The sequence below is a fragment of the Aplidium turbinatum genome, chromosome 7 (assembly GCF_918807975.1).
Source record: "Aplidium turbinatum chromosome 7, kaAplTurb1.1, whole genome shotgun sequence".
In the NCBI taxonomy this organism is placed as follows: domain Eukaryota; kingdom Metazoa; phylum Chordata; class Ascidiacea; order Aplousobranchia; family Polyclinidae; genus Aplidium; species Aplidium turbinatum.
In genome coordinates, this window is record NC_137478.1 from 21,298,807 (window position 1) to 21,310,914 (window position 12,108).

Here is a 12,108-nt window from a genome sequence, read left to right on the forward strand (position 1 = left end):
ATGATAGTTCTTGGATTTTATGACCTAGTTTAATGATAGATAAAATTTAAACATTTAACTCATTGCAATTTCATTAATCAATGAATAAGCAATCAGCAAACAAAAAATAGTCTTGAAAAAATAAACCGATGGGTGAAAAAAATTGCAGAAAAAAAATATTCAAAATTTACTTTCTACCTTGTAAAACATACTTTCCTTCATAACAATATAACAATAACCTTTTTTTAAATTTTGATTATTTTTGTATTGTAATACTGTTACAAAAAATGTTTTTACTCGTACATATAGTCTTGTACTATTTATTGGCTTGAACTTTTCTCTGTTGCACTGAAGTTTAAACGCCCTTGCTACAAGAGTTTATTGATTTTAAAAGTTTTTCCTATTTTTAATCACCCGGAATAAAGTTTATATTTGAATAAAAAACCACAGGACTTCACTTGAGGATCGCAGCAGCACATGATTTTTTTTTCTTTCATTAATATTACTCAACATCAGCCTATCTTGTTTCAACGTAATTTGCCGATGCTTGACATTTGTCACATTAAGAACTGGGAAGCAGCTGACTCGATGACTGATGCTATTGTCTGATTGTTTATCTATTTTTCTAACATACCGAATTGGATTTTTTTTTTCACTTTTGTTATGGTTTAACGTGTAAAACATACGGTAACCCAAATTTATCATATTACTGTGTCATGCCACTACTACATCCCAGCTGGCGATGCCTGTCGTTTTTGCATTGATTCAACGTTTGCTAACGTTGGATCAGTGTGGAGGTGACGAGTTTAGCTGACTGGGGTCTAAAATTATCGCTTTATCAACGCAACTTTTATCAAAGCACGCTTGATATCTTCAAGACATAACTTCCCTGGGTATAATTAAATTTCCACAAGATGATGATGTTGTTTTTGCTAGTTTGTTTTATTTGTTTTTGTCATTGTTTTCATGTCGTCAAGTTATAGCCTATCTATTTTGTGAGTCGTGCAAGGCCTATGGTGCGTTGCGCTTGAAATGGCTTTGCCCGTGGTAGGATTTCTTTGTGGGGTTTTCTTTGCCTGCCTTGCTCTTCTTTGCTATGAGCTAAACGCATCAAGACGTGTTCCCCTTATGACCATCAGCACTCTTGATAACGCACCATGGCCGATCTTCATAGCAACTGTCCATACAAATCTTAAATATATCAGCTAAAGCTATGTGGGCTAATAAAGCTATAGCCTAAATATATGTTGTTTTTGTAACATTTTCTTTTTTTTATTTTCCCTTTATATCTTAAATTTTTCTGAAGGTGTTGCGACCGTGCCAAATTTCTTTCAACTCAATAACTTACTTCAGTCTCAAGCACGTTTTAACGTTCGCGTTTTGTCGCTTCTACCTTTTTCTCGACCTTTGCTATGCTGACGTGTATTGTTTTGATATGATGGTCAGAAATAAAAACAACTGAACTGATATAGTCTTTCGCTGCTTCCTGTCTGTTGTGGTATTTAGATAGCTATTTTATTCGTATTGTCGCAATTGTCGCAACAGACAAAAGAAAAGGTTTCTCTCTCTTCTCTCTCTCTCTTGTAAGCTTAGTTTAAATGGCAAAATCGTCATTTCCGTAGGGTGGCAATTGACTTGTAGACCGTATGGTCGTTTCGTTGTCTCCCAGTCGGTATGGGAACTTGTGTAACTTTGCATTGTGTACATTAATTGCATATTTCAAACATCTACCTATGTTCCTGTTACTGACAAATAAAACATTGATTGATTGATTGATTGAATATGAAAAAAAATCACACGTCCCCGCAACAAAGATTTCCAAACCCAAAAAGGTTAATCTTGATACCACAATAACATTTTTCGTGCTTCCAACTTTTATTTTAAGAAATAGAAGGGTGGTCCGTTGGTCGTACCCTGTCCGTTGGTGGAACATCTCCCCTACAGTGTCACAAAAAATGGAAAAACGAATCGATGCCTTCGAGCTCTGGTCATACAGGCAAATGTTAAAGATTTCATGGAAACAAAAGATCACTAACGATGAAGTATTATCCAAATTTAATTCAAGCAAAATTCTCTTACAAATAGTCAAAAGAAGAAAATTAAAGTATTTTGGACACACAATAAGGCAAAACTCGTTACAAGATCATTAATAGAAGGGAAGATAAACGGTAAAAGAAACAATAAGAGGTAGACCAAGAATGATTTGGACATCAAACATCACTAAATGGACAAAATTAAGTTATGAAAATGCAGTACGAACAGCTTATGGTCGAGAACAATGGCGCATTGTATCCAACCCTCAATACGATGAAGGAACGTAATGATGATGATAAAAGCAAAAGAAGCCAAACACAAACATTAAGTGGCTGAAAACCTGGAGTGACCCTAAGCATAGGCCAAGGTAGGACAACAACATTAAGTAATAAACGAAAATGCTGCACGAAAAGATTAGGCTATAAGTGTAGATTCTGAACGAAATAGTAACAAGTTTAGGCTACAAATGGTAGGCTACTTTAGTTGCTAACTGAAATACTTTAAATAAAATTTATCAATGCGAGATCCCTTCGTTCAGTGGGAGTGGCCTGGTGCAGGAGGCTATAGCGCTGTGCCTGCTGAAGTTAGGCCGATGGGCTATGGCCCTGCAGTAAATTCAATTTTTTCTGAAAATAGACAATTGTAATAGCCTACTCAACCAAAAAAGTACTTTTAGTGCAAAATTTACTAAAATGAGCGATTGTTCAATCAAAACAACAACCAAAACATTCAATAACTGTGCTTCACTATTACGATTCCAGTTCGTGAAGTGGTTTGTTTTCCACGTCACGCTTCATTGGTTGTTTGCGGAAAAGGTCTACTACAAACATAAAAAAGTATAGCCTACCGTAATATAATTAAATAAACTCTAACGTTTTTGTCACGTAGCCTACTTGTGTCCTCATCAGGAAATACAAATCTGCAATGTACATAAAATGAAAATTATAAGAATAAATCTGACTATGCACAATAACTGTAACGACACTTCGAACTGAAAAGAATAAACTCAACAAGCGAGTCAAGAATAATTAGCCTACGAGTAAATAACAGGGCGGGCAGCAGATCACATGAAATGTAAAATGCAAGCATGTGACAACAATTAGAATACACACAGAAGGAAAGACAAGCCACAGGCAAATAACTGCTTATTGAAATTAGACGGGTTATTACGTTTGATTCTTAGGGCTTTCATGATCTTGGTCTGGTATTCAGATCTGCCTCGAGAGATGATTATGAATTGATCGAACGTGCACTGACAATGCTGATCTTCATTCACTTCATGTGATCTGTTTCCCGACGTGTTATTTACTCGTAATCATTCTTGAATCACCTGTTGAGTTTGTGCTTTTCAATTCGGAATGTCGTTACACTTAGTCTGATGCAAATAAAAAATATATATATATATATATAGCAAAGCTAGTGCATAGTCAGATTTATCTTATAGTTTTCATTATAACTTATGTAGGCTATATTGCAGATTTGTATTTCCTGATGAGGACCTAAGTAGGCTACGTGTCGAAAACGTTAGAGTTTACTTTATTTTAATTATGTGATACTTTTTTGTGTGTAATACGTTATGTTAATCCCGTGAAAGTTACTTTGTTTTGTCTGTATAATGACACAAATTTTAGGCTACGGTACGCAGAAAATGTGTAGAAAACAATGGTGAATTAACATTGGATCTCTACAAATCAAAGGAGCTCTACAGGTACAATACTGCAACAGCATTATCTGTTAACCAGATTATTGTGATAATTCTTGTATTTTTTTGTTTTTTTGTCTTTTTGCATGTATGGCAATTAATATGGACTTATTGGTCTGATGCAAATAAATAATAAAAATAAAATAATAATACAAAACAAGGAATAATAAAATTTTTGTTTACAACAATTTTTTTCAAAATATTGTTTCTTGCTTTCTGTATTGTGCTCTGCAACTTTACCCTGAATGTTTTTTTGTGACTTTGAGTGAAAGTCGTCATTTCAATGTCGATCTCAATTTTTGCGATATTAAATTTTAAAGAAATGAAAAGGGCCCAACTTTAAAAAGAACTGGCAACTCTAAAAATATGGCAACACTAAAGCAGCAAACTGCCAATAATCATTTTTTTTAAAATCATCATTAGACTTTAAATAGCAGACTTGCCAGATTGGCCCTTTTGGGGCCAAATTTGTAAAATCTGGCCCTTTTTAGAGGTAGTTGGCCCCAAAAAAAATTATTTGGCCCCTTGGGCCTTTGTTTTCAATATTTGGCTCTTTTTGGAAGCAGTTGGCACATACTATCAAACTAGCTTACTAGCTATTTAAGTAGGCTAAATGTCTTTCGGAAATTGAGACTGAAAAGTGTTACTGTATTACGATTTTTTAGACAGTGTTTAGCTGACAATGTTTATGCCAATGCCAAAGATTCGAGTGGAAACACTGTAGAAGATGACGATTTGGAATTGTTCTTGTAGAATGTAGACTGTGTTGTTGTAATGTACCGTACGGTAGTATAATACGGTAACGTTATTGACGTTGTTAACGTTATTGTTGTTAACGTTGTTACGTTGTTAACGTTGTACCGTACGGTAGTACGGTAACGTTATTGACGTTGTTAACGTTATTATGTTTTATTTGCAACGTTATTAACATTATTGAACAATTTGGCTCTTTTTTACCCAGTTTGGCCCTTTTTTCAACATTGTTTGGCTCTTTTTCTCAAAAATTGTTTGACAACCCTGGACTTTAGACTTAGCATGACCAATCGACCATGGAGGCATAAAATCGACAAGGAAGAAATTTAATTTATAGTTTTCAAAACCCATACTTTTCTTACAGTTTGTGCTTTACTTTCGTCCCTGTCGAGTCCTAGATTCTATGGTCATGTTCTAGTGTTTACCGAAATAGAAATTAGATTTAAATCTGGCCGAATTTTGTGTCAGGAACCTGATTTGATTAATTGAATTTTTAAACTGTGAAAGGCACTCGCGGTCATTCAAGCAGTACTTAGCGGCCATGGCCGCCCGCTGCTTTAATACTTGGTCAGTTGCTGATGCTAATCGTGTTCCCTTCTTACAAACGGTGTTGCCTGGAGTACTAAATGCCCTTTCTCTTGCAGCCAGGAAATGGGATGGAATGGAAGGCACAATTTGGGATGGAAGATGGAAAATATGAAGGATGGAAAGGGATAGAAGATTTGAATGATGGGATAGAAGACAATCTTCCATCGTTCCATCTCAATTTCATCATGTACGGTAGTTTGCAAAGCCATATCAAGACATACAACAGTTGCAAATTAAATTAGGAAGTGGCTATTTTTCCACACTTGATGCCATGGTTAAAATCAGGTGTTGCCAGATTTAGGATTAGCCTAAAGTTAGGAAGGGATACAGTTAGGAATAAGATTGGGGTTTTGATCTTTGCTCAGGACTAAAAAAAATTTCCAGAATACAAGTTTTTGTTTTCAACAGCTTTAAACTTTTCTCAAGTTAGGACAGAATTCCTTATCTGGCAACACTATTGAGACTATTATTACACTATATAGTGCATAGGCGCCGACTTTTCCAAAAACCTTGGGGGGCGAGAAAGGTTATGAGGTCATAACCATAACGCTATTTTACTTAATTAAAATAGTATTTGATTAAGCTTACTGTCTTGTTTATATTGACACCGAGGTCGCACTCCGAATTTGTAGAATCGCTGCTTGAGACGATAAGTTTTACTTACGCAAACGCATACGCCCAGTCGTAAAAATTTTGATATTGTTAGCTCATAATTGGAACAGTTGGAAAACAAGTCGATTCATTTCATTTTCGTGCGAGTGAATAACAACGATCAAGACAGTGAAGTTATCAAAATATAACGCAAAAAATCATGATCTCAAGCAGAGTGGAAACCCGCTATCAGTTTTATTAACCTTGTTTTGCTAATTACTTACCTTCAAAGCGTTAACAACGGTGAAGTGTTTTCTCTTCTGTTTATTATCGAAAGCCTTTATAGTCTTTTATCGAATACCGTATATACTCGAGTATAGGTCGAGATGTGCGCAAGTGATTTTCACCTCAAAAAGACAGGTTCAACTTACTCACGGGACAAGCCGTTGTCTCCAGCTCGGTAGTTTTCATAATGAACGCATTTGGCATTTTTACTGTGGCAAAATCATTGCCGACGTAGATTACGGAGTGTGAAATGGCATCATCCGAAGTAAACGTTTTGAATACGTTTATTTGCAGTGATTCAAACTTAATTTACAAATTTAATGATTTCTTGTCAATTTTAAATTTTATACACTTGTTGAGCAATATGCAAAGCTCACGAGACAAAACAGCAGAAAGAGCTGTTTTAAGAGATCAATTTTTTTATTTTTGCGTGTAGGATATAATCGTTCTTATTACGTAACATTCCATGATTGTTGAAGTCGATGTCAAATCTTAGCGGCCGCATAAAACAATGATGTCAGGTTGGCTAGATGATAATAGCGGTAAGAGACGTCGTTAATGCAGGCAATATCTGCGACCAAGACCATTAAACACCTTTTCTTATATCGGTTTTCGATTTAATTCTCACACATTGTGAACAAAACAATGTGTTTTGTTCAATCATAATTGACCTCAAAACGGGAAGACCTCGTTGAAAATAGTGCCTCTAATTTAGCTGGTTTACTTAATATTGCTGTGAATGGTTACATGACTATTCCAGCAGCGTAAGCTACTCTACACTCAACTTTGAAATTTCCTTACCTTCAACGATCATGGTATGTCAATGCCAATACTTAGAATGAACCATTGAATGGTAGTGTCGGGAATAAGGTGGTCAAACAACTTATACATGAGATCGATCTATCCACGAGTATAAACGGTAGTGCAGGAGTGTATATAGATGAGTGTATATTGATGAGTGTATGAGATGTATATATTTTCACAATAGCCTATATATATACATCAATACAGTGCTTATTGAAGCAAAACACTGAGTGACAGTTTTGAAAAATACATTTTTTTTAAGCTGTATTCACGTAATTGTTTGTTGTGTCATAGTTTCAACTCGATAAAGTTTGCTAAAATTGATTTAAAAATCTAACAAACGTTTGGATAACTCGTGAAATGAAAATAAACATTCAATCATTCGCTTTTTCGCTACCACGCGTTTTGACTTTGAAGCTGCTCCTCACGCGCGGAAGACAAGCAGTGTGTGAGCGTGCGTGTCGTGCGCATCTCAGTAGTAATTCACGTTCCAGAGAAAGCCATGCGATCAGCTGCTGTTTTGTGGGCAAGAGCAACGTAGGCTAGGCTGTTTTTTGCTTTCGGCATTCTGTCCGTTTAAATGATCTAAATCTCTTTCGCGAAGTATTTTATCTTTGAAACACCACTTGTAATAGCCATTTTTGTTGCCCCTCAACTATAGCCATTTTTGTTGCCCCGGGTGGGCGACGCCCACCCTGCTATGAAACGAGGGTGGACAAAATATGTTTCGCCCACCCTGTTTTCTTGACACTTATGAAGTGTTCGTTACAATTATTTCCGTTTTTCTTAAACGCTGGATTATCCAACCAACTGCAACGCAACTTCTTGTTTTACGCTATGTCTCTTGCTAAGTATCCGACAGAACAAAGCAATTCCGCAACAACACTGCGTGGAAAAAAGGGATACTCACTGCACTGTTGTTGTTATGGCAACTGCCACAGCTGGCAATTCCTGGTGAGAGAAAGCCACGTTTGATCTTTTCTCCGAATGGTCTCACTTTCGTTAAGTCACAATCAAACTTCAGTTCCCGGTCAGAGTAAGGGAATGTGAATAAGACATCATACTGACAATAACATAACCGATACAAACTAAAGACGTACTGAAACAATCGCTTTTACAAATTAAAATGCGGCAAATCCAAAGGCGCCACTTTAAAGATAACAGGTCACGAGTCACGCGCTTTTTAGGTCGCAAAGGAAAACATAAAGGAAGTTTGTTTAGTTTAACAGCGCTCATAAGATCACAAGGTGCAAGAAAGAAAACGTCCAACCAATTAAAGCTTAATTGCTGCAGGGACGCTAAACGCAGTCTTTGTGAGAAAGACTAACCACACTCTTCGAAATTACCGTCGGCAATTGCCGAGGTGATTGTAAGGACCACAAGATTACAAGAAAAAAATAATTTTCTTAGACTACACCAGACTAGGATGTTGATTCAATCTTACCATTGCTGGATGTTTTATTTGGGTTACTTTCTACTTCACCGGCGCTTAGACACGTGTCCAGCTGGGAGAATCTTTTATAGAAATATCACCCTATTTGCATTGATTTAACTCCAGTAGACGTCAAATTATTGTAAGCATCTACTCCTTGTTGCGCCTCGCCTCGCTTTCCGTTGTCTCGTCCAGCTGATACAGCATCTGATGATACCGATTCTGACTAGTTCATCAAACAGACTTTGTGTTGCTTGCAGTGTCCCAATTGTGAAGAAATTATTTTGGCTTATAAGCTTACGTAAATCGAGGCAATCTTCTCGCAGGGAGCTCTTGATATGTTACCTGTACTTAGTTGAGCAATTAACGTTATTTTATGATAATTCAACGTCGCTAGATGTCGAATTAATGTAAAACAAACATAAATTTCTTATTGGGCATTGTTGTTACGCAATATAACCCGCCGGGAAAATTAAATCGATTTGTGCTAACTCGAACGTTGAATCAACCCAAAATTAACTTTTAACGTGAATTACCGTAACAGCGTGCAAATCGCGTTGCTCGCTTTATCACTACTTTTGGTATTATTACATCACAACAACTCAAACAATGCGTTCGTGATAGACTACTCTAGTATATTTTTCGCTTCTCGTTTTACATGTTTTAGTACAATCTTTTCCTACTAAATGTTCACAGCAATTGCCGAGGCAATATCAACTTTTGCCGTTTAGCCTCGGCAACGTTTTTGCCGAAGTAAAAATATGCTAATTTCAAAGACTGAACCATTGCGAATTTGCAAACATATACAAAACACATTCAATGAAATCTGTTTGAAAACTCTCGCCCACCCAGAATTCCTCTCTTCTAAGAAAAAATCGACGCCTATGGGCACTCCTACGCTACCTCAACCTGTAAAAACTTGTTGACCATACATTTGCAAGCATAGAAAAAACAAACATTTCTCTATGTGATACCTATATCCCTTATGTTTCACACAAATAACAGTCACTCCAACGCATTCCACCTCGCTGTGTTCCCTGCACTGTGCTGCACAACAAGTGTTAAAGTTATGCCGAAACAAGACTACAGGTTCTTTCAGGGCTGTGCAGTCCGAGTTGTAGAGTCGGCAGGATTTTGACATGTCCGGAGTTGGAGTTGGCCAGTTATAAACCGAAAGTTGGAGGTATATTTTTTGCCCGACTCCACAGTCCTGGATTCTTCTTGTACCGGTAGTTGTAAGCTAACTTCTAACACCTAACAGTACATAATCCTCAGAAAAATATTGCGGTAAAATTTTTAGCTGAAATTTAGCTACAAATATTGCAGATGAAAGAAATTTTTGAGATAGAATGGGAGAAAATCGCAGGATGGAAGATGGAAAAAAACATCTTCCATACCCTGCTTGTAGCATTGGAAGAAAGTACCGTATACTTAGCATTTCTAACACCAGCTTGCTTAAACATGGAAATTTAGATGTAATATCTGCTGATAACCAAAACTGTAATACTATGTTGAATGCTTCACTTACTTCTCTTCAAATTTGTTTGTCATTGTATGGTATTCTCAAAAACAATTTTGGCATCAACTGCAATTGTACATCAATAAGGCTAGCTGTTTCTCTTTGTCAATGGAATAACTCATAATCAATATTGCAAATTGTTTGTCTATTTTAGACAGCCCCATATGCATTGTCATTGCAAGCAGAATCAAAGCAAGATTTATCTGATGGCAGAGGAATAAATTTTAGTAAACTGACCCCAAACTCGTAAACTTTACATATATATATATTTTTTCTTCTAGGTTAAAGCCACTAAAAATTTGAACTTTGGATTGATAAACAAAAAGAAGATTATAAAAGCAAAAAGAAATTATGCAAAGTTTAATTTGAAAATTTTGGAACAGTGCTTTCAAATATCCAAATTAGCAGACGTCCATTTTCCAGGTGGTACTTGGTGATGTCTCCTCCCCAAAATCTCAACAAAACATGTAAAATTTTTGGTGTTTGCAAAAAATTCTTATTTGCTTCGTTGATTCAATCTTGTTTTATGAACCTAACTGGTGGCATTGGAAACACATGGTTTTAACTGTGAAAAACTAGGGTGATGTGAGGTGAATTGGGTAGGTGAGGTGAAATGGGTATGTTGTACAAATTACTCCATTATGCTTTTTTAAGGATGTGACAATGATCTTTTTTTTGCCATAAAATACCACATTGCAATATCCAATCAATGATCAAAAATTTGATTTATATCATTGCATTTTTCATGGTGATATTGTAAAAAAGGAAAAAAATTATTTCTGAATTTTTTATTTTTGAAAAACTTTTTATTTTATTTTGCACGAAGCCAGTGGGAAGGGTCTTTCTGTTCTATTGTAACAGACCTGTAATAGGTTATCAGTACACAAAAAAGTCAATTTCTATGACTTTCATAAAACATATTTTTTAAGCTATTAAAAACATGGGATGAATTGGGTATACCGAAATTTTTCTTTTCTTATGCCTCCAGTATCATCTCAGAGACAAAATTAACTAAAACTTGTGATTTGATTTTGGTGTAGACCTACACATTGTTGTAGCTATCTCTAACACAGTACACACACATGTCTTGTACAAACGTTGTGTTAATTTTGAGTTATCATAACTACCAATTTCCTGTGTGTATAAAATTTCCTTCTGAAAAATTTGTTTCTTCCTAAAGCTCAAATTTTTTTTAATGGTTTTGTTGTACCCCTTTCAACCACCACAATGCATAAAATAAGTGGGTCTGCTACTATTCGGCGAGTCCGATTCGGCGAGTCCGATTCGACTAGTCCGATTCGGCGAGTTCCCTATTCGGCGAGAGCCCTTTTTGGCGAGTGCCCTATTCGGCGAGTTTTTGAAATTTTTGAAAGGAAATTATCGGGTACGTAGCCTAATTATAATTGCCGTTTTTACATCGTTTTAACGTCGCTAAACGTTGAAATCGTGCAGAAAGGAATAAAAATAAAATGTTTGAACTATTAAATTAAAATTCGTCATGTATGTCAGTTCAGTTGTTTTTATTTCTGACCATCATATGAAAAACAATACACGTCAATCATAGCAAAGGTAGAAGCGACAAAACGCGAACGTTAAAACGTGCTTGAATTCGTCATGTCAGTTCAGTTGTTTTTCTTTCTGATCATGATATCAAAAACAATACACGTCAACATAGCAAAGGTGTAGAAAAAGGTAAAAGCGACAAAACACGAACGTTAAAACGTGCTTGTGACCGAAGTAAGTTATTCAGTTGAAAGAAATTTGGCACGGTCGCAACACTTTCAGAAAAAATTAAGATATGAAGGAAAAATAAAACAAAGAAAATGTTACAAAAAAAAAAATAGATCATGTTTATGTCTATAACTAAGTTAGTACTTTTGAATAGTTAAAATGATTAGTTTGGACCAACAAATGTGAGGCCTACAGCTTGGATTGAAAGAAAATTATCGGGTACTGTAGCCTAGTTATCCCAACCAGCAAAAAATTGTTCCAAGAACACAGTTCATTTTTACATTGTAGTAACAGAATGAAAAGGCTAAACAAATGTGTGGCCTATCGTGTTAACGTCGCTAAACGTTGAAATCGTGTAGAAAAGGGAGCTTTTGCTGACTAGGATACTTTGAAACTGAGAAACATTCACAGAAGCCCTACGATTTGTTCCAAGAACCCATTTAGCATAACATTTCATTTGTACATTGAATCAACGTCTGAATACATTATCTTAAAAATGCAACGTATCGTAGGGCTTCTGTGAATGTTTCTCAGTTTCAAAGTATCCTAGTCAGCAAAAGCACCCTTTTCTACACGATTTCAACGTTTAGCGACGTTAAAACGATAGGCCACACATTTAGTTAGCCTTTTCATTCTGTTACTACAATGTAAAAATGAACTGTTAGGCTAACTGGGTTCTTGGAACAAATT